The sequence below is a fragment of the Mustela erminea genome, chromosome 1, assembly GCF_009829155.1.
Source record: "Mustela erminea isolate mMusErm1 chromosome 1, mMusErm1.Pri, whole genome shotgun sequence".
Classification (NCBI taxonomy): domain Eukaryota; kingdom Metazoa; phylum Chordata; class Mammalia; order Carnivora; family Mustelidae; genus Mustela; species Mustela erminea.
The window spans coordinates 94,971,603-94,994,411 of record NC_045614.1 but is presented as its reverse complement, the minus strand read 5'-3'; the positions used below and the strand labels follow the sequence as shown (position 1 = coordinate 94,994,411).

Genomic DNA, 22,809 nt, shown 5'->3' with positions numbered 1-22,809 from the left:
GGAGTGTAAATGTTTCCTTTCTTGCATAACTCCTGGTTTTTCTTAGAATTAACTGTTGTCTTCTTTTTTCATTTGCTTAATTTTCTTTGACTCATGGCTGTTTTTCAACACCCTCTAACTCTCAGTCAACCACCTCTCAATATAACTTGTCACATGGTAAAGTTCTCAGTTCATCTCTTTGCTCTGAGACACCCCACCTGAAACCCTCTGCTTTCCAGATTACCCTGGATTGAGTTCTAGAGTCTCTAGTCCTGTCCTATAGCCTGGCAATTTCTGTGCTATTATCATGGAGATTCATGATCCTATAGTAGATACCATGTTTCTAGGATTTCATTTCTTTTCATATCTTTTCTTCATTTTGTAAGAATACATCCACTAGAGAAAAGGTTCATGAAAGATAAAAATTTGATACCTTGCCTGTGTGTCAATTGATTTATTCTATCTTCACTTTTGATTGATACATAGAATTCTACGTTGAAAACCATATTCATTCAGTCGCTTTTGAAAAGGTTCATGGCTTCTTTTGCGTAATTCTTTGTAGGCAAACTGCTTTTTTGAAAATCCTTTGGGTCTTCTCTATACTCTTAAATTTTATGATAATGTGCCTTGGCAGGGTTTTATTTTATTCACTGGAAAATACTGAGCAGGTTCATTCAATCTAAAAACTCATGTCCTTCACTTCTTAGATGCTTTCTGGTATTTTTGAAAAACAATTTCCTCTTCAAAATCTTTATTTTTTTTTAAGATTTTATTTATTTATCTGACAGAGAGAGAAAGCGAGAGAGGGAACACAAGCAGAGGGAGTGGGAGAGGGAGAAGCAGGCCTCGTCCTGTGCAGGGAGCCTGATGTAGGGCTGGATCCCAGGACCCTGGGATAATGACCTAAGCTGAAGGCAGACACATAATGGCTGAGACACCCAGGTGCCCCTCCTTTTCAAAATATTATCTGCTTTCTCCTCTTGGAACTCTTCCTCATTTTATGTTGGACTTCCAGGAGCGATTTTCTAATTTTATTTTCTTTTCACATCCATTTTCCCCTCTTTTTTGTTCTACTTTTGACCATTTTGTTAACTTTTTAATTTTGGCTAATCATATATATGTAATTTCTAAGAGTTCTTTTCTATTTTCTAAAATATGTTACCTTTATCTCATGGATATAGTATTTTTTTTTTGAAGAACATTAATTATGATCCTTCATTAATGATATTTCTTCTCTTCCTAGCATTGCCTCTGTTCCCTTCAAATTTCCCTTTGTTGCTTTGTTTTTAGTCCATGTTTTCATGGTAAAATGTTGCTGTCCTCTTATATTTAAGAGTGAGTTTCTAAAATGTTTATTGAAAATTCTGTGTATGTGGTGATAGCATGCTGGAATTTGGGTGGGAAAAATGTCAGGATGGGTTCCTCTCTTCAGTGATTTTCAAGTAATCCTCCCTTCCCATTTTTAGTTTGGCATCTCACTTTCTACCTCTTCTGTTCTAATTGATTCAAGTCTAGAGTTCTCTTGTGTAATTTTTCCAGAGAATATACTTCCAGTACCCTGGGGGTAGGGAAATAATTACTTGACTGTGCTATGAAATGATACGAACCCTGAGAGTCTAATTGCTTCTTATATGGACTAAACAATCCCTGTTGTCAGTTTCTTTCCACCCTGTTTTCTGGAGTACATGTTGCTTAATTGAGTCTTTCTGAGGTTGTGTGGTTGAATTGGCTTCCTTCTCACTAGTTGCCTGTTCCTCTCAGTAATTTATTTTACTTACCCATCTGCTTTCCCACTCTTTATATGTTCTATCTCAGTCAATGAACATGAGATTTGTTTGCTTATTTATTTTTTCTCCTTGGTATTTGGAAGTGATTTTCAAGAAGGGAGAGAGGGGAAAACACCTTAAAGTCACTTTTTAAGGTAAGAAAATGGTGTCAAAATGTAAATAATCATGTCTTGGGCAGCCAAAGGTAGACTCTTTTTCTCATGTCTCCTGCATTTTAATGGGGGCAGTAAAGGACCAGCTAGTTCAGAGCAGAAAGGAAGAACAGAGGTAAGTTCTATATTCCTAAACATAGTGACAATACGCATCCCGCACTGGGAAAAAAAAAACCTGTTGTTTTCTCCTCTTATGTTCTAAATTCCCCAGTTCGGGGAAACTTGTATCCCAGGTTTACATGCACTCTGCAAGATGTAAGTGATTCTGTTTCAGGTGATTCCTGTAAATAAAGAGAATAGGACAAGTAAAGTGATTTTTGTACATGAACTACCTTTCTAGATGCCCAAGGGAGCTTGCTTTAAGAGTAGTAAATCCTTGTACAGTGTGTAGGTGGAATTTTTAGAAAGGTTTTCCTTAAAATATGCCACATTCATGCAGGCACAGAAGAAACACCCAGCAGACAGTCTCTTCTATAACAAAATTCCAAGCTGGGATTTCCTGTTGGCTCTAAAGCAAAAAGTGTTCATTAATACAATGTAAATTTGTGCCACCCGAGAGAAGCACTCCCTCAGGCAGATACTTTCCTGTGACTGCCCTGTGTGGTTGCTTCAGTCCAGGGTGTCACACCCATAAGAATTTTTTGTATGAATATTAAATAGCAGTCTCATATCTGTGTTGGGAGTAGAGACTTTATTCTGAATAATCTTGAGACCATTTATAATATGAGAGTGGCAGAACATATTACAGTTACTAAATACTTTCACATTTGTCTGGAACTCAAAATATACAGTTACTAATAGAGTTAGAATTTGGAACTCAAAACAGACCTACTGTCTTAATTTATTTCTTATGTCTGTACATGTGATTCTTAGCTTATGTCCCACATTTGCTTCTTTCTATCTTAAAAGGCCATCTAGGTATTTTGAAAACTCTGAGTTAATAGAAAGAGTTAGGGAATCTTAAATATCGCTAAATAAATTATTTTCATTTATGTCTATAAAAATCTCACATTTCAACAGCAAAAAAGTAAAAAGGAAGGAGGCAGAAAAAAAAAATAGGGAAAGGGAAGAGAGAAATCCCTTTCTTGAGGAAAGGAGTTGTTTTGTGCATGAGGGCGGAGAATGAAGACGGAGTGGGTGTTTGGCTGATTCACATCCTGGGGCAAGCACTCCCTTCTTGTGCTTTAGTGCCTTACATTCAATCATTAAATTCATGCAGGAGTCCTGCAAAGCACTGCAAAGGTATTGATATACTCAAATTGTAGATGAGAAAACTGAGGCTAGCTATTTTAAGTAAACTGCCTGTAGTAATTCAAATAGTAAATAAACCTTTTATGTAAATAGTAAGAACAAACCAGAAATAATAGCAACAACCACAATAAAACTAGTCAAGTTTCTCTAAGACTGTTATCAAGGCTTGGGGGAGTAGCACGGGTAAATTAAGCCATATCACTCAATGAATAACTGCTTAGTGCCAGTACTGTATTTATACACTCCCAAGTATGTAGGAAAATGGAGATGTTGATGTCATTGAAGTCAACAGTGAATGTTCTCTTGACTAAATGTCCACTGAATCACAACTTTTTTTTTTTTAAATTCAAACCCATGTGGAGTTTTTTTCTTTTTTCTTTTTCTTTTTTTAAATATGTTTACAGTCTTATAACAGTAGGGTCTTGCTGTTATGGAACAACTTGAAACCTGACCAGACCTAATTATCTATGAATTCCTATTGCAGAAAGGTGAGAAAAAAATTACTGGGTCATAGCCAGGATACTTGGATTTAACTCTGACTCTTATCTTTGATAACTATATGATTATCATAAAATTGTTTTGACCTCCTTGAGTCTCGGCTTTCTTATTGGTAAAATGGAGACATTAATATATGAAATCTGTTCCAACTCCGGAACTATTAGAGGACATCCTTCCTGCTGGAGGAGTCTGTGGATGGTAAATTCTACTTGACATTTACTAAGCCATTTCAGTCAGATAGGGCCTTTTTATTTTTGTTAATTTTTGGAAATTTTATCTACACATTCATGTACTTAGTCCCCTACATTCTCTTTATTTTCTTTTCCTAAATTCTTTTTAGTCAGATGATGAAATTTTTGGATCTTTTAGTCTTGTCTCTTCATTTTGTTTTCATACTCTTACATCTTTATTCATTTCTGTTGCATTCTGGTAAGAACCCTGCACTTAAGCTTCCAGCTCATTAATCATTCTTGGCCAAGTACATTTTTCTCTGTAGACCATCTTTTGAATTTCTTCCACAATCTCATTTTTAATGCCTGTGACCTCTAATTGATTATTTCACAAGAATACACAAATATATACATATAGACATATACAAGCACTATATTTTTTCACCTATTTTTGAGGAAATTAATTGAAGTTAATCTACTGTCTTGCTCTACTAAGTGCTATTAACTATGCTTTCTTAGGTAATGTTTCCTCTATTTATTGAGGTTACTTCCTCTCATGGTGTTGGATTTCATGAAATGTTTGGTAATTCTTGTTTGAGAACACATTTTTTATTGAAATAACATGTTAGTAAAGTATCTTCTAATAACCATTCTGGAAAAAGTAAGATTACATTAAAAACTGTGGGCGATAGTCTCTCATGGTTCATCTCCCTCTCTGATTTCTCCTCCTTCAGTTTTCCCGTCCTTCTGCTATGGTCCTCATTCTATAGCTTATGTTCCACACATGAGTGAAACCATATGACAATTGACTTTCTCTGCTTAACTTACTTCACTTAGCATAATCCCCTCCAGTTCTATCCATGTCAATGCAAATGGTGGGTATTCATCCTTTCCTATGGCTGAGTAATATCCCATAGTACGTATGTGCCACATCTTAGACTATAAACCCCAGGAAACAAACTGAGTGTTTCAGAGGGGAGGGAGATGAAAGGAGGGGAGTAACAGGGTAATGGGTATTAAGGAGGGCATGTGTTGTGATGAGCACTGGGTGCTATATGCAACTAATGAATCATTGAACACTACATCAAAGACTGATGATGTACTATACAGTGGCTAACTGAACATAAAGCAAAACAAAAAAGAAACTGTGGGTGATTTCCAGAAAGATGCAGGGCCCCAAGATTATTTTGAAAATGAAACCATAATTCCAAATATGTACAGAAGAAAAGGTTGCAAAGGCCAGAGTGGCAGGGACTATGAGGGCTCCTCCTGCAGTGGGAACAAGAAGGATTGCCAAAAAAAAAAAAAAAAAAAAAAAAAAAATAGGAAGGTGACTTTCCCTCTAGGGGTTCTCATGCTTCCTGGAATCTCAGGATGACATTTTAATGATGACATCAGCCTTCTGTGATAACTTACTCTTGGACCTTAGTTCTTGATAATATTTATTGGTTCTTCTCTTCAGAGCTTCTGTCCCACATCTCTCTTGCTCTTCTTGTTGCTGAGCCCGCACCCCTCATCTCACACCCTCAATTACGTGGATTTTAATATGTGATCATTTTTAGGGCAGCTGCTGTATAATCAGAGTAAATATGCAGAAGTGTGTGACAGGGAGGAGAGAAAATGGAGCTGAAACCACAGACCCAGTTCTTAGTCTCAGGATTGAATTGAATTTTTGTTAGGTTTTGAGTTTCTGGGTTTTTTGGGGGGGGCATTGAATGTAATTAATGTTCCTGAAGATGAGGGTTTACATAAATTTTATGTTTAGAAATTTTAAAGAAAATGTAATTTTATGTTGTCAAAATCCCCTACTTTCTTCTAGCCATGTGAGACCTAAAATATATGTTTTGCTCAAATGAAATATTAATGTCTTTAATATAACATATATAATTAGATAAATGTAAGTGTGAAATTAGGAAAAAAATGAGCTGTACATTAAAATTAATTATAGTTTCTTTAGAACTATGTCAGTTAAACTGTCATATTATCATTGAAGATTAATCACATGAGTTAAAAATTGCTAGAGAAAATTTAGGCATTATAAGCAAAGTTATGAAGATAATCAGATAATATTCTTTAATGGAAAAAGTCACTCCAACTCCAGATTCTGAATTTACAAACCAAACAGATTCAGGTCAAGTCCTCTGAAGGGAACAATGAATGAATGAGCTTGGGGAGAATCTGGTGAAGGGGAGAATGCACAAAGCCAAAGCCTCTTACGAGAGAATCTTCCCCTGACTCAATGAAGTTTATTTATGCTCTTCTTTCCAGCCTCATACCCATAAAGGAAAGAAGCTTCTCTGGAATGTTATGCCAGGAAACTGGTTGTGTTCTGAAGAGCACTGGACACAGATTTAGGAATTGGGATTCTAGTCCTTATTCTTTCACATGGTTGCAGGGGGACCCTGAAGACATCCTTATGTCTTGGGACTTACCTCACCTTTCCTATAGAATGAGAAGACAGAGTGCCATGACTTTTCTTCTGGGCTCGAGGTTCTAGAATTGAATAGCTCAGGATTAACAAACAGAAGCATACCTAGACATTTTTAGAGAATTTAGGTATCTAATTTCCCTTTTAGTTTAAGTAGAATTACAAATAAAAGAAGTCTGTCAGTATTCCAGATTTCAGAGAAACAAAAATTATTTCAATTCTCCTTCCACGGCTCTGGCAATGTACTGTCAGATTTCAAATCCCAGATCATTTCTGGCAACCCCTAGAAGAAAGAATTAAAAACTGTCATCTAAACAAACACTGAGGGAGTAATTAAAATTTAAGCTTTTGAATTTATAAGAAACCCCATCCAAAGTTGATTATAGATAGTGTAGGTGATGGTTTGGGTGATAATGATGATGATTCTTTCTTTCCAGTGTTTTCAGTCCTCCCTCATGTCTTCACACTGATCGTTCTTCTCTGTCTTCTCTAAGGTCTATCTTTACATCTCACCTCACCTTCATTTAATTCTACCTCCCTTTCTGACAGATCCCAGATTTCCAACAAACATGTATTGTCAGGATCAAAGGCAAAGACATTTCCATACTAACCAGCCCCCACTCAGTGAACTTCATAGTGTATCCAAGTTGTTTGGTTGGAGTGGAGTTCTATAATGAGCATACTGCTGGAGAGCTCACTCTTCTGCAAAAGCTCAAGGAGATGGTGAGCTGACAGCTGTATAACTCTTATTGAAATGGCACGTTTTAAAGGGTGCTTTGAAGCTAATAGAAGGAATGAAGAAATAGTTCACACATGCTGTCTTTCCACATTTCACCTCAAAACATTAGATATTATTATTTTGTTGGGTTAGCAAGGAGAGAAAGACAGGGAGAGAGAGAAAGAGAGAGGGAGAGAAAGCTAATGGAAGGAATTTAAATATTCTCTGAGTTAGAGATGAGGGGGATTAGAGAGTCCTGATACTCTCTGCCATGAAGACTGTGGCTCTAACTTAGCTTCCAAGCTTTCTATTCTCTTTTTCTCTTCGCATGGGAAATGCAATAAGCACACAGAGACCCTCTCCTTTTTTTTTTTTTTCAGTAGGTTTGACTGCAAATTGCTAACAAACATATGAAAAGAGATTCAACTTCAATTTACTGTTTCACTAACCAGGTTGGCACAGATTTTCAAAAATATTTCCCAGTGTGCATAAGGTATAAGAAAGCAGGCATTTTTCATAAAGTGCTAGTGGAATTCCAAATTGTTGTGACCTTTCTGAAGGGTAATTTTGATGTTTATATCAAAAGCTATTAAAAATACTGATACCTTTTGACTCAGCAATTGTACTTAAGTAAAAGTGTAAATGTGCACAAAGATTTAACTTTAAGGATGCTTACCACACTATTGTTTATAAGATTTAAGCTCTTGAAAGCAAATTCAATGTTCCCCAGAAGGGGAATAATTAAATAAATATTTCCCATTCATATGAGGAAATGCTTTTTTTTTGCCATTAAAATTATGTGATGATGAAGAAAGGTCCTTGTTGGCATTGAAAATATTCATAATACATGTTTAAGTTTTAAACTCAGTGTCTTATGCCATTTTGTAAAAATTAAAAGGTCTGTATTAAAAACATTGGAAGAGTAATACATCAAAATATTAATAGAGGTTATATCTGATGATAAGCTTATAAAATGTATTTACTGGTTATTATATCCTTATTTTTTAAATTTCTAAAATAAAATGAATTCATTCGGCCATAAAAATAAATTGCTTTATAAAGGAAAGATTGATCTGGGCAGGAATATAGCATAAATCAGAGAGGACAGAGGCAAGGGAATACAGTCAAGACAGTGTTACAAAATAGTAACATGCTGGAAATAGGAAGGAGGGGCTGATGTGAGAGACAGTTTTTAAAGGTAGAGGCAATGATACTTGATGGCAACAGGAAGTGGCAATGAGTAATGGTGACTATATGATATGTGTGTACTATCGTGAGAAACAGTACTTTGGTGTATAGATTTAGGTTGGTAGAGAACATCTAAGGAGATGTCCTACAGATAGTGGAAGATATTGGAGTAGTGTCAGGTGCATTGCCAAGGCAGGGGGAGGATTTGTTTTATCCATAGAGCTGAAACAGTAGGAGTTAATTACCAAAAGAAAAGACTGTAGTCACTAAAGACAGGTGTACAGGAAGATTGGTGAGTATGAGCATGAAGAGGAAGAAGGGCAGCAAAGGAAATAAAGAACCATCTAAAGAAATGGAGAACAAACTAAATAATGCAACATAGTGGGAAGCTAGAGGAGAGGGTGTGAAGAAAATGAGGTAGAAAACAATATTCTATTTCAGAAAGATCAAAGAAAATGATGACAGAGGAAAGGCCACTGAATTTGAGAAAGGACTCTTGTTAGAGTCATTAGAAGAGAAATATTCCATTTCTGGAGGTTAGTGGGAATAGAAATCAAATTGTAGAGAATCATTCATCCCAAAACCTGTGCCAGTGAAAGAAGGAGGGAGGGCTTTAGAAGTGAGCAAAGCCAGATAAAGCAGAGTTCAACATGGAAGAGACATGCTTGTCTTTGAAGGAAAGGAGTCTGCAAAGAGGGACTGGAAATAATGAGTGAAGGTAATTTGGGAAGAAGTTTCCTGAGAGGGAGGGAATATTTGGGCTGTGGAGCACAGATTTCACAGTTCAAATGATAGTAAAGAGATGTTCTCTTTCTTCTAGAGATCAAGGAAAAGAAAAGAGAATGAATGTAGACAACCATGAATTTTGAAGGATGAAAGAATGGGTAAATTGGTGGATATTTTGGATATCCTCAAAGGTGGATTTGGGGTCCTTTATGCTCTTATAGTAGAGTCCTGAAATGTGGGCTCAGGAAAGCAAAAGGGCTTAGAATTTTAATTTTAAGAAACAGGGGGAAATAGATTAATAAAATTTTTACCAAGTGTCACGTATTAGAGGAAAGTGGCTAGTGTTATTTGACTTCATTTTACTCTTATGAGGATCTAAGGGGACTTTGTAGCCAACAGCATCATGTAGGGCAGGAAAAGAGAACCATGGTTTCACATGGGAAATGAATCTGTGAATCTGAAGTGGCTGGCAGCCATGTTAAAATAATTGACCCAAGAATGAGGGCTAAGTGTTGCTAGAAATTGGCTTATAAAGTTTGTGAAGCTAGATGAGCTGATGTTAAGTCAACTGAGTGGAGGTCTGAGAAGGCCATAGAAGGAAGGAGATGGAGAGAGGTTTGATGGAATGGGGAAATAAGAAAGGTGAGAAGGCTGTGGTAATAAATGGTGATAATTAAGTAACTGAGGGATGGAGCAGCGGAAAGAAAGGTGCCCATTTTGATGGGGTGCTCAGGTGCAAAGAGATGCAGAAGGGCTGATCTGAGCAGAAGGTGGATATGAAAGTATGATATTAGGTATTTGGGAAGGGTCTTGGAGTTGAATGTGAAAATGGACATGAGTGCTGATGTCAGGTTTTGTCTCAGAGAATATTAGCCCTCATGGGGGCAAAACCCTCTCTATAGGTCCACAGGACTAGGAGTAGTGTAGCTGAATGGTAACGAACAAGGACTTTCCCACTTCCATAATTTCCCAGTCATATGACCTGGTGAATGTTACAAAACCCTTCGAAAAGCCAGTTCCCTTATCTGAAAAACACTGCTACTGATCTCCTGTTAATGTTGTGAGGATTGAATGAAATAATATAAGTATCTGGAAGAAATGTCACCCATTATGATGGTAAAGTTTACAGTGGTGGTGAAAGTCTTTTGATGAGTTCAAGATTTTGACATCATTGAAGACTCTTGGTAGAGGGTCCAAGTCATTTAGGAGTTCCTATCATATGGGGCTGATTATATAATTTCTCAGCCACTTATGAAAAATGTGGCCTTAGCACAGGAATAGGTGGTTATTATTATAAATGATGTAGAGAAAGAGTTGTCCATTGTTCTCAGATAATCTTGGCTTGAACGCAATAAAACTTAATCTGGCTTAAGATTTCTAGTTCCTACCTTCATTATGTCTTCAAAATGTGATTTTTATGACTTGTTCTATGAGTTTACCTCCAAACTATTATCTTTGTTCTGACCTTAATACACGAGAAATTTTTAATGTACCCATCTTTTCTTTATTTTTTTAAGAAATAAATACTGCAATAATTAATGATACTAATAGTGGTCCTGAGTGTTCTAGAAGTTGTTACATTTACACTACTCTCTACTTTAGAAAAGCAAGGAGGTATATATGATATTATAGATCTTTTTATTTCATTAAAATAGTTGAAATAAATGATTTGATGCTAAAATTATTAGGACTCAATAATTTTGAAAATTTCTTAGTAATTGTATAGAGAAAAGTCATCCTCATATGCTAGGCTTTTATTTCTAGCATTCTTTTTAAATTTGTTGGTTTCCATAAGATCATCCATATTTTGTGAAAATTACCTGGAATAGTAACCCAAATTAGAAATACAAATTCTATGCCATTCACATGTAAATATATATATTTAAGCACCTTATTTTCAATGATCATTTCTTCCTGGCAGTAATAGATAATGGAGATTATACCTCAAAAGACATGAGTATTTTCGGGAGTTAAGTATAAAGATGATAAATAAAGTTGTTTTAAGTTTTTCTCACTCACAGGCATGATTCTGGTTCCTATATCCATATAATTTATCATCAGACATGGAGTATGTATGCAAGTATTAAGGGAGCTTCATCATAGATGAAATTTGGCATTAGGTGTGAGGCTCTAAGAGAAAAGAAAGTACTCAAATCATCTAAGTGTTGGCCTGGCTGGATAGGAAATAAAGATAAGAAAGACGGAAAAGCCACTTAGCATTAAGATCAGGCTGATCTATTAGATGTGGGGAAACAACAGACTGGATTCTCTCCCCTTTTCTTTCTCACTCCTCTAACATATTAGGTAAATTATTTGTATAACTAAATAGCTAAGATCCACTAATTTCCACAGTAATGAATAAAAATGTAAACATTAATGTTTTATGCCTTTATATTGAGTCTGATCCACAGAAGTCCTTATCAGTTTCTTTAAATAATGCCTTCTGACTGGAGACATCATGACAGAAAAGTATCCGAGGGATCTCGCTTCCCAGTGTGAGGTGGGACAATTTATAACATATAAAATGTAAATATAATTTGTAAATTTAGTACCTGGCTCTCTACTTCCAAGAGCATTATTAATAAATGAGGACCTACATGTGTCCAGGACTCTAAAAGTCCATGATTCAAACACAAAGGAAAGTTACTAGAACAAAGCATAGTTGAAAAAATGACAACTTATTTATTTTATAAATATAAATAAATAAAAGGAAAGTTTAAGAGGTACATTAAAACAAGAGAATCATCAATATATGGTAATACAACCATTTAAAAATCTTTTTTGATTAAAGACAATGAAACTTTGCTATCTCCCTCTCAATGTGCACGGAAGTACTGAAACTGAAGGAAAAGTTATCAAAGAAATGGAAACATAACTTATTCCCTGATGTTTCTATTCTGTCAGCCCATTTGGGGTGTGTGTTGATTCTCTCTGGAACCTATACAAATGGAAATATATGTATGTACCAGTGTGCTTTTGGGTGATTTGAAGTCTTTCATTTTTTGAATTCCCATTACCACACCACCCAAACATCCGTACTTACCTTTATCATGTCTGCTGCCTGTATTTGGCTAACCCCTAACCGCTAGCCATTTTCAACTGAAGTGCATCTGCTTGGTACTAAGCAGCTCGCTGAGAAGATTCTTCCCTCCCAATCAACACAACCATAGCATGAAATGAAGACACGGAATGAGGTAGAAGGAGGGAGGAAGAGAAGGGGTGTGGGCACTATTTCTATTAAAAAAATCCTCTGACTTCTTATGTGTTCTGGAAGGACTATTAATATTTCTTCCTAACTCTTCCTGCACTGCTAGGCTTCCCTTTCTCTCCCACCCTCACACCTCCCCATGCCGCCAAAGTCTTGAATCAGCAGATTCTGAGCTCGGAGCAGTAAAGAGCTATTGAGGGACAGACTCTGATAGCATTACGGCCAAACATGGAACCATTTTCTGTGGCGAATCGCTGAGTTCTACCTGGTTATCTCTTGCCTTGCACATCACTTCCAAATGACATGCTCTCAGTCCAGGCAAAAATGAGAGTTTTTTAAAGAACTGGGATTTCAATAATATGTGACGAAAGGATGAGATTACTTTCTGAGGTAGGGGAAGGCAGGGAGGAAGGAGGGAGGGAGAGGAAGTGGGAGAGGAAGAGAGGTGGGGAGGAGGGAGAAAGAGGTAGAATTGTGTATCCCTTAGAGCACTTGATTACATGATTTCTCTAGTTCTTGAAACTGGTCCTATTCTAACCTAACTTTGCTAGGTCAAAAAGAGAAAGTCATTTTAATTTCCTTTGTCTTCTTTCTTTCTCCCGCTTCTCTTACATGTAGCAGCTGAATGTTGTAGATCTTCCTAATATTCTTGAGTTATTTATAGGATTTACTGCAATTTGACTGCTACACACTATGTAAGGTGAAGACTGATATTATTACGCATTTTCCAAAATATAGAGAGTGAAATAGGCAATGGAGAGGGAAATAGATCCATTTGCATAGGGCAGTTGGGAAATTTGGAAACCAGCAGTTTTTGAAGTAGAATTAGTAGGCAGCTCTGCTGTCTGCCTACAAAAAGAGAAGACATCCTACAGTTCCCAGTTCCCTCCCCTGTCTTGAATGCCTCTGCCTCATTCCCAGGGTTCCCAGAAGAATAAGGGAGACACATTTGAATGCTTCTTATCTGTGATTAATCAGCATTGTTATGACGTGAATTTATCTCAGAAAACATGAAGAGATGATGAATAAAAGAAACACACTTTTGTGCACCCTTGTGAGGTTAAAAATGCAGTCTTGAACTATAAAATGTGTGTAGTTGCTTCCACATATTTCCTGCAAAAGACATATTTTCATTTTAATTTGACAGTGACATTTCTTTCTCTCAGGAGCATAGTCTTATGGACTGAGATGGAACCTGTAGGGTCTAAACTGAGATGCTTCCAAACATTATTCACAGATGCAATAAGGAAAATTGGAACAAGGAGCAAAAAGGGTTCCTGAGGCTTTTCCTAGAACTTTTGATGGACTTATATCCTGGGAGATAGGCACAACAGTAGTAAAAGGATCCAATATAGGGATGAATTAGAAATAGGAGCAGAACCCTATCAAAAAGTATCAGAGAACAAAGCTCAAAATGAACCTTAATCTTTAGTCCCTAACAGAATTTGAGCAACATGCATCACTTAGGGTTGCTAGTGCAATTTCCATATATGACAAAGAGAAGGAAAAATCTATTTTTCAATTTACATATATGTATATATATATATAACAATACTATATAATATAATACAATAATAAATACTACAATCAAACTGTAATAAAATATAAAAGTTATGTTTTGCCAAATCCCTTACCTCCATCCTCAATATAACATCCTTTTCTTAGAAAAAACTATAATTAAGATTTCTATGTATATCCTTTCATATAATTTTGTAGAAATTTGCTATACATAGTCATTTAGAATATTTTTTTTCTTAGCTTTTTCATATATGTGGACCATACTTACCATGTTATTATATAGCTTGCTTTTTTCGCTGACCTGTCTTGAAGAGCTTTTCATGTCAGGAAAGAATGAGATACACGGTATGCTTTTCAAAAGTTGCAAGGTATTTCTTAATATGGATGTACATAATTTATTTAAGACTTCCCTTAAAGATGCCCATTTAGGTCATACCAACTTCTGCTCATAAAAACAAGTGTTACAATAGCCTTTTCATAATATTTGTGCTAACATATTATTTGTCACCTTTTTATTTTGAAATAATTTCAAACATATGGAAAAAGTATGAGAATAGTATAAAGAGCTCCCACAGGTCAATCAAACCTCAACACTTTGCTGAAGTCTCTCTTTCCATATGTATCATGCACACATACTGTTGTTATGCTATTATTTTTCTGAACTATCTGAAAATAAGTTTTAATCATCACACCCTTTCCTTCCTAAATTCTCCAGTGTGCCTTTTCTAAGGACATGTATGTTTTCTCACATAGCTGTACAATTGCCAAGTTAAGAAAATTTGACATTGACACAGTACTATTATCTAAATCATACTACTATAAATAAGTTTATAGTTTTTTTAAAAAAATTTTAATTTCTTTTCAGTGTAACAGTATTCATTGTTTTTGCACCACACCCAGTGTTCCATGCAATCCGTGACCTCTATAATACCCACCACCTGGTTCCCCCAACGTCCCACCCTCTGCCCCTTCAGAACCCTCAGATTGTTTTTCAGAGTCCATAGTCTCTCATGGTTCATCTCCCCTTCCAATTTCCCTCAACTCCCTTCTCCTCTCCATCTCCCCTTGTCCTCAATGCTATCTGTTATGCTCCACAAATAAGTGAAACCATATGATAATTGACTCTCTCTGCTTGACTTATTTCACGCAGCATAATCTCCTCCATTCCCGTCCATGTTGCAACAAAAGTTGGGTATTCATCCTTTCTGATGGAGGCAAAATACTCCATAGTGTATATGGACCACATCTTCCTTATCCATTCGTCCTTTGAAGGGCATCTGGGTTCTTTCCACAGTTTGGCGACCATGGCCATTGCTGCTATAAACATTGGGGTACAGATGGCCCTTCTTTTCACTACATCTGTATCTTTGGGGGTAAATACCCAGTAGTGCAATGGCAGGGTCATAGGGAAGCCCTATTTTTAATTTCTTGAGGAATCTCCACACTGTTCTCCAAAGTGGCTGCACCAACTTGCAGGGTTCCCCTTTCTCCACATCCTCTCCAACACATGTTGTTTCCTGTCTTACTAAATTTATAGTTTTTACTAGTTCTAATAAGTCCCTTTATACCAATTTTGTTTTCTGGTGTGGGATTCCATTTAGGATCATGTATTACAATTAGTGGTCATCTTTCTTTTCTTCTCTTTTTTTGTTTTTACTTTTTTCAGCTTTATTGAGGTATAATTGACATATAGTAACCTGCTATACTTAAGGTGTACAATCTGATGAATTTTGACATATGTGCATACACCTAGGAAACCATCACCACACTTAAGATAACGAACATGTTCATCACTCTCCATGGTTTCTTTGCATTGTTTTGTAATCTCTTCTCATTCCCTTCCCTTCCTCCAACTCCAAGCACAGGCAAAATGTGCTCTGCTTCCTATTACTGTAGATTAGTTTGCATTTTCTAGAATTTTACATAAGTATAAAAATATGCTACCTATTTTTTTTTTTTTTGCAGTGGAGGGCAGTCTGGCTTTTTCACACCATTTTGAGATTATCCTTGTTGTTACATATATCAATAATTAAATCCTTTCTAATGCTAAGTAGTATTGCATTGTATGGATATACCACAATTTGTCCACTCACTTTTTAAAAATTTTTTATTTTTTGAATTTCTTTTCAGTGTACCAGAATTCATTGTTTATGCACCATACCCACTGCTCCATTCAATATGTGCCCTCCATAATACCCACCACCGGGCTCACTCAATTTCCCACCCCCTGCCCCTTCAAAACCCTCAGATTGTTTTTCAGAGTCCATATTCTTTCATGATTCATCTGTCCATTCACCTTTTGAAGGACATTGGATATTTTCCAGTTTGGTGACATTACAAGTAAAGCTATAATGAATGTTCATGTATAAGTCTTTGTGTGGACCTGTGCTTTCATTCTCTCAAGTAAATTACCTAGAGGTAAAATGATGGGTCATGTAGTCAGTACATGTTTAACATTTTAAGGCACTGCCAAACTCTTATCTAAAGTGGTTGTATTAGGTGCCTGGGTAGCTCAGTTAGTTAAGCATCAGATCTTAGTTTTGGCTCAGGTCATGATCTCACAGTTGTGGGATTGAGCCCTCATCAGGCTGGGCTCAAGACAGAGCCTCTTCAGAGTCTCTTTCCCTCTCCTTCTCATTCATTCTCTTTCTCTCTCTCTCTCTCAAACAAATACACAAAATCTTAAAAAAAAAAAAAACAACTCAAAACCCCAAAATGGTTGTGTCATTTTACATTCCACCAGCAGTAACTGAGAATTCCACTAGCTCCACATCATTGCCAGCACTTGATATGATCAGTCTTTTTAATTTTAGACATTTTAATAGATTATGAAGTATCTCATTCTGGTTTGAATCTTTCCTAAAGACTAATGATCCCAAACATCTTTTCATGTGCTTATTAGCCACTGTGTGTCTTCTTAGGTCAAGTGCCTATTCAAACCTATAGCCTGTATTTTCACTGGACATGTATGTGAGTTAGATGATCATTTTTAATAAATTGTTTTCTTGTTGACTTGTAGGAATTTTAAAATGTGTTATCAATAGCAATCCTTGGTCTTCTCTCTGCATTTCATATATTGTTTTCACCTCTGCTACTCATATTTTACCCTTTTACATAGGGAAACTTAATTTTTGTGTGGTCAAATCTTTTTATTTTTCCTTTGGGCTTCTGGAATTTTCTTTATTTTTTTAAAGACTTTATTTATTTATTTATCAGAGAGAGAGCATAGGCAGACAGAGTGGCAGGCAGAGAGAGAGAGAGAGAGAAGCAGGTTCCCTGCTGAGCAAGGAGCTTGATGTGGGACCCGATTCCAGGACACTGGGATCATGACCTGAGCCAAAGGCAGCCGCTTAACCAACTGAGCCACGCAGGTGTCCCTGGAATTTTCTTCATATATATAAAAGTCTTCTCAATATCCTTCTGTATTTTTTCCTGTGCTTGTCTAATTAAAAAAATTTAGATCACTAATCCATCGCTAGTATGTTTTTATGCAAGATTAAAGATCTTATTATTTTCCTCAAGGCAACATATTTTTTATATTTCCAGTTATGGGTAAATTTATGTCCAAGAACTTTACAAAATTTAAATATGGGATCTTAGATCCAACCCTGAGATTTAGGAAATTATCAAAAATGGCAGATGAATAGAAGATTAGAATTATCCCTTAAAAATTATGATACCAAAGTAACCTACATCTTTGGGGCACCCGAGTGACTCAGTTGGTTGAGTGTCCAACTCTTGATTTCTGTTCAGGTCATGATCTCAGGGTTGGAAGATTGAGACCTGCACTGGGATCTGCACAGGGCATGGAGCCTGCTTGGGATTCTGTCCCTCTTTCTCTCTTCCACTGCCCCCTTCTACCTCCTTTCCCCAAAAAAGAAAAAAGAAAAGAAAAAAAAGTAACCTACATCCAAAGGAGAATAAGCAGGAGGATAAAAACTTTGCCAAACTAAATTATAAGATGTACTAATTAGGTTTTCTTGTACTAATGTTGGCTTAAACAAAAAGGAGGTTATTTTTCTCGTGTGCCAAGAAGTTGAGAGAGGGACGATTACCAGCACATCTTCAGCAGCTCCACCCTGCCATCAAGGCCGAAGCTTTTTCCTATGTCTGCTTCTCCATCTTTAGCATCCTCATGGTTGTGAGAGGATCATCCTGGCTTTAGGTTCCCACCCAAGCTAGTCAGGAAGAAGGGAGAAAGTGGACAACATAGGTCAGTGTATCTCTCTTATCAAAAGATCAAGTGTCAAAGTAAATTTTCTTGATGTTTCTCTGGCTAGAACCTGACCACCTTTCTATTTCTAGAGGCGAGGGGGCTGGGAAAGTAAATATTTGGTGTTCTAGCACTATAGTAGAAGGCAGCAAGGAAGAAACTATGAAAGAATTTAGATTTGGCTGCTATGAGTTAGCGAACACATTGACTTTATCATATGTGATAAATTTGAAGAAACGCATGTGGCCAGCATGGAGAAGTATTTGTATGTATGTATGTACATATTATTGAAGTATAATTGACATAGGAGAAGTGTTTTAAGAAAGAAATTCCATGTGTCTTTTAAAATTTAAAGGATTGTCACATGGAAGGGGAATATTTTATATTGCCAAGCTAGGCCAATATGTGGACTTTAAAAAATTATGTTATGTTAGTCACCATAGAGTACATCATTAGTTTTTTATGTAGTGCTCCATGATTCATGTATGTGGACTTTTATAAGGAGAAAAATTGCAGCTGAATGTAAGGCAGACCAAAGGGTCTAGTTGCCTCAAGAGCAAGTAAGTTTCTGCATTTATTCTACATGCTTTCAAAATTATTTTTTCAGCTCTGTAAGTATGCCCTTCATATAGATTAGAAAACCAAGGCCAGAGACATTAATATCTTTTCCATGGTCACAGAGCTAGTAAATGTCAGACTGGGACTTGAACCTAGGCTGCCTGTCTTCAGAGTTCATGTTCTCACACACTTTACTGCACTGTCCTAGCAGAGATTGGATCAGATCCCAATAGTTTGGTCCCATCACAATACTCTTAAAATTAGGTTCCTCTTATGTATGCAATTAGATACATGTCTCACTAAACCAGTATCTATTATTTATTATCATTTAATAAATACTTATTCAACTCAGGAGGAAAAGCCTTTACTTTCAGCTCTTCTTTTGGCTGCACATACAGCTACATGTGATTATTTTAGTGTATCATATATGTTTTATGCCCAAACCCCCTCAGCTACCTCCTCAAAATTTGGCAGTATAAAATGATAATTTATTTCCTTTATTATTTTGTAAAAACTCCTATTGAACAACCATTGTTTCTTGTATAGGAAACTAAACAAAACCATTTCAGAACGAATGTATTTAGTAGTTTCTTCACAGATGGGAGGAAAAGGCAGACCCAGAATAAAGGTGAATGCCATGCGTACTTCAGCATGAGGTCCGGCTTCCTCATGCCAGTGCTCTACAATTTGTTCCAGGTATGTGCCTCAAAGAGACCACCTGCAAACCACTTCACTTTTAAAACTTCTCCCAAAGAGATACAATCAGGGAGATTACAGACTCTGGATTGATTTGCAGCTGCTACTCCAGGTTAGTGAAAGGTTGTAAATCCCACATTTCCTACAGTCTGTTGAAATGAGATCCTTCCACAGCTGCTGCTTCTCTGCCTACAAGAGAACAAGGCAGCACAAAGGCCAGACACGGTGCCCAGGGTGGGGACCTGGGTGGCAGCCAAGAAGACATGCAGAATAGATTAAGTGTGGCAGCTGGCCAGTGTTCTGCAGGCCAGTGCTGCATGGTGTCTGGAGGGAAGGTTGGGGATTCTCTAGAATTAGAAGAGCTAGAGCAGATCTGTCACAGGAGAGAAGACCAGGGGGACTGGATCCAGTCATAGCGGAGCAGTCTAGACCTCAAGGGCTGGAATAGGCTTCTGAAAGAAATGAGGCATTCAGGGCCAGAAAACCAACTTCAGTTTGGGGCTGATTTAGCAAGAGCAACGTCACGTAACATTTCCAGTATGACAAGATGGGCCTCCCAGAGGCCAACTGGCTCTGTCCCTTCCTCTCCATTTGCCAAACACCTTTGCCTTTATTCCCATTTCCCCCAGCTCTACTTCTTGGGGAGTGAATTTTCTAGGTTATAACCTGCTGTGTGATCTGCATTCCTTTTTATTTGTTCCAAATTCCTTTTTTTCAAGTTTCAAAAGTGCCTCTTGATCCTAACATTTGGGAGAAGGGTGTCTGGCAAGGACATGGACCTGGAGGTGAGCCAGAGAGCTCACATTGTGTTCACTATCCTCAGCTTCCTAATCTGTAAAGGGAGTGAGCAACTGCCCACATGCTGGATTTCAGGAGGCGGTGGGTTACTGAATGTGAATATGCCAAACTCTGCACAGCTACTCATTGTGTTGCTTCTCTTGAAGCACACTGCCCTAAACATGGTTATCCCTTCAATTCCAGCAGTCCCAAGACACCCTCCTAGGAAAAGTGGCCCAACAGTGGGCAGGTGAATTTGAAGAAATAAATCGGGTACAAAGTTAGGAAGGTTGTTATTTTGTTTGGAAGATTTCTTAAGTTGGAGCTCTTCCTTTATTAGGAAAATTTGGCTTATTTATGTGTACAGGTTTTGTTCATCTACCATTTTTCCTCTATTCACATACGCTATTTAAAATACTTATAGGATCTTTATTAGTGTGTCTCTTTAATAATCTGAGTTATTAGAGATTTTGCTCTCTGCTTCATTTCTCAAATCACTTAGAAAAATTTAAACTACTAGGCTAGGAACCTACCCTTGAGATACTGTGTTTTCATACCTCTTTTTAAAAATTTTGTTTTATTTTATTTCTTTTCAATGTTCCAAGATTCATTGTTTATGCACCACACCCAGTGCTCTATGCAATATTTGCCCTCCATAGTACCCACCACCAGGCTCACCCAACCCCTCAACCCCCTCCCCTCCAAAACCCTCAGTTTGTTTCTCAGAGTCTACCTCTTTTGTCTAAAATAGTCTCCCTGTAACCCATTTCCCTCAGTCTTAGTTCAATTAAAAATATATTTTTAGTTAACCATTTTCTTTTCTTTTTTTCTTTCTTTCTTTTTATTTATTTACTTTTTAAATTTCTTTTCAGTGTTCCAGAATTCATTGTTTATGTACCACACCCAATGCTCCATGCAATACGTGCCCTCCATTATACCCACCACCAAGTTCACCCAACCTCCCAACCCCCACCCCTCCAAAACCCTCAGATTGTTTTTCAGAGTCCATAGTCTCTCATGGTTCGTCTCCCCCTCCAATTTCTCCCAACTCCCTTCTCTCCAACTCCCCATGTCTTTTGTGTTATTTCTTACGCTCCACAAATAAGCAAAACTGTATGATAATTGAGTTAAACATTTTAAATATATCTATTGCTAACATACATATCTGATGCCAAAAATAGCAGTATATTAATATGTCCCTTCATATGTCATATTCTCTTTCTTTTTGGTAAGTTTTCTTTAAAAAATTGTATCCAGCAAGTCTCTGTTTAATCATAGTTCCTTGCCTGTCATAAGAGAAGCTGGTCTTAATATGTCTAGGATGGAGGCCATCTACAGTAACGCTACAGGTATACATTGTAGGTAGAAGTTGCATCGTTTCTTTTCTGAACATTTTACCTCCAAGTGATCTATGTTTGTTTTGGTACTTTAGCTTATTAGTCTGCTTCATGATCACTATCTGCAGCAGTCTTCAATTTTATATGGGTTTCAAGGGCTATTTTAGAAGAGGGGATCTCTCTGAAAATCGAGACAGATTTTATCCATCCTTTTGCTCTCTTCCTCCTTTTGTTCAATTTTGGTGTCATTATTTTAAAGAGATTCCATTGTTTCTCAAACTGTCTTCTTTCTTTTGATAGATTTTTTTAAAAGATTTTATTTATTTATTTGACAGAGAGACAGTGAGAGAGGGAACACACCAGGTGTGGGGTGAGGAGAGGGAGAGGAAATGGAAGAAGCAGGCTTCCTGCTGAGCAGGAAGCCAGATGTGGGTTGGATCCCAGGACCCCTGATCATGACCTGAGCTGAAGGCAGATACTTAATGACTGAGACACCCAGGTGCCCCTCCTTTGATAGATTTAAAGAATCTCTTCCCAGTCCTTTTGGAAACCTCTATAAGATGTATAACCTTTTTTTTTTTTTTCAAAGATTTTATTCATCCGACAGACAGAGATCACAAGAAGGCAGAGAGGCAGGCAGATGGAGAGTGAGAGAAGGAAGCAGGCTCCCTGCTGAGCAGAGAGCCCGATGTGGGACTTGATCCCAGGACCCTGAGATCATGACCTGAGCCGAAGGCAGCGGCTTAACCCACTGAGCCACCCAGGCGCCCTGTATAACCTTTTTTAAAAAATTTATCTAATTTTGAAGTTATTCCTAACCGGCCATATTTTGTGGGTTTATATGTTTACTTTCCTTGGTTCTTTTCACGCTTTATGAAAAAAATCTCCCTTCCCCTGCACCCAGCAGTTACGTTTTGGAATCTGTCAACTAGCCGTGGAGGGTTATTATAACCTCTTGGATGTTTTCTTGGATTGCTGAAAAGTCACTTTGAGCATATTCTCTTCGTTTCTTTCTTGTATGTTATTGAGTTTTAAAATTCATTCATTTTTTTTTTAGTAGAATACTTTCAAATAATAAGTAGACATGTAGTGGATTTAAATTTGCCTACAAAACTGTGGGATTAAATTGTGTGGTGGTCACTGTTGGTGATTTTGTATCACCTTTCAGACCAGGTTCCATTCATTGTCAGAATATTTCTGGTATATTTCTCTACTGCATAGGCTCCTTCTCTTCCTTTGCTGGGAAGCAGTAATTTTTCTTATCTAAAAAAATCTCACTTCCAACCTCTGTCCCAGTGAGGCATTTTTCCAATCTATGATTGAGTAATTAAAGTCTTCCATTATTACTACCTGGCCTAATTTCGCAGCTTCTGCAATCTCAATTAACATTTCTATCTCAGTTTCCTAGTCAGGTGGGCTGTAACATACCCCTATTATGACTTTTTAATTATGTGAGAATGGAATTTCTACCCACAGAGATTCTACAGAAGTCCCCTTTTCTGATAAGATTTTATCCTACTGCTTTGTAGAACTATCGTTCACACAGCATTATTACAGAAACGTATTTATTTATATCCATCCTTTTTGCAAGATGTATTTGAAGCA

The 22,809-nt window shown here is 37.0% G+C and overlaps 1 pseudogene; it reads right to left on the bottom strand.

The window, feature by feature from the left end:
• The window catches only part of LOC116590396, a 46,571-nt pseudogene that overhangs the window by 816 nt on the left and 22,946 nt on the right, over window positions 1-22,809 (bottom strand).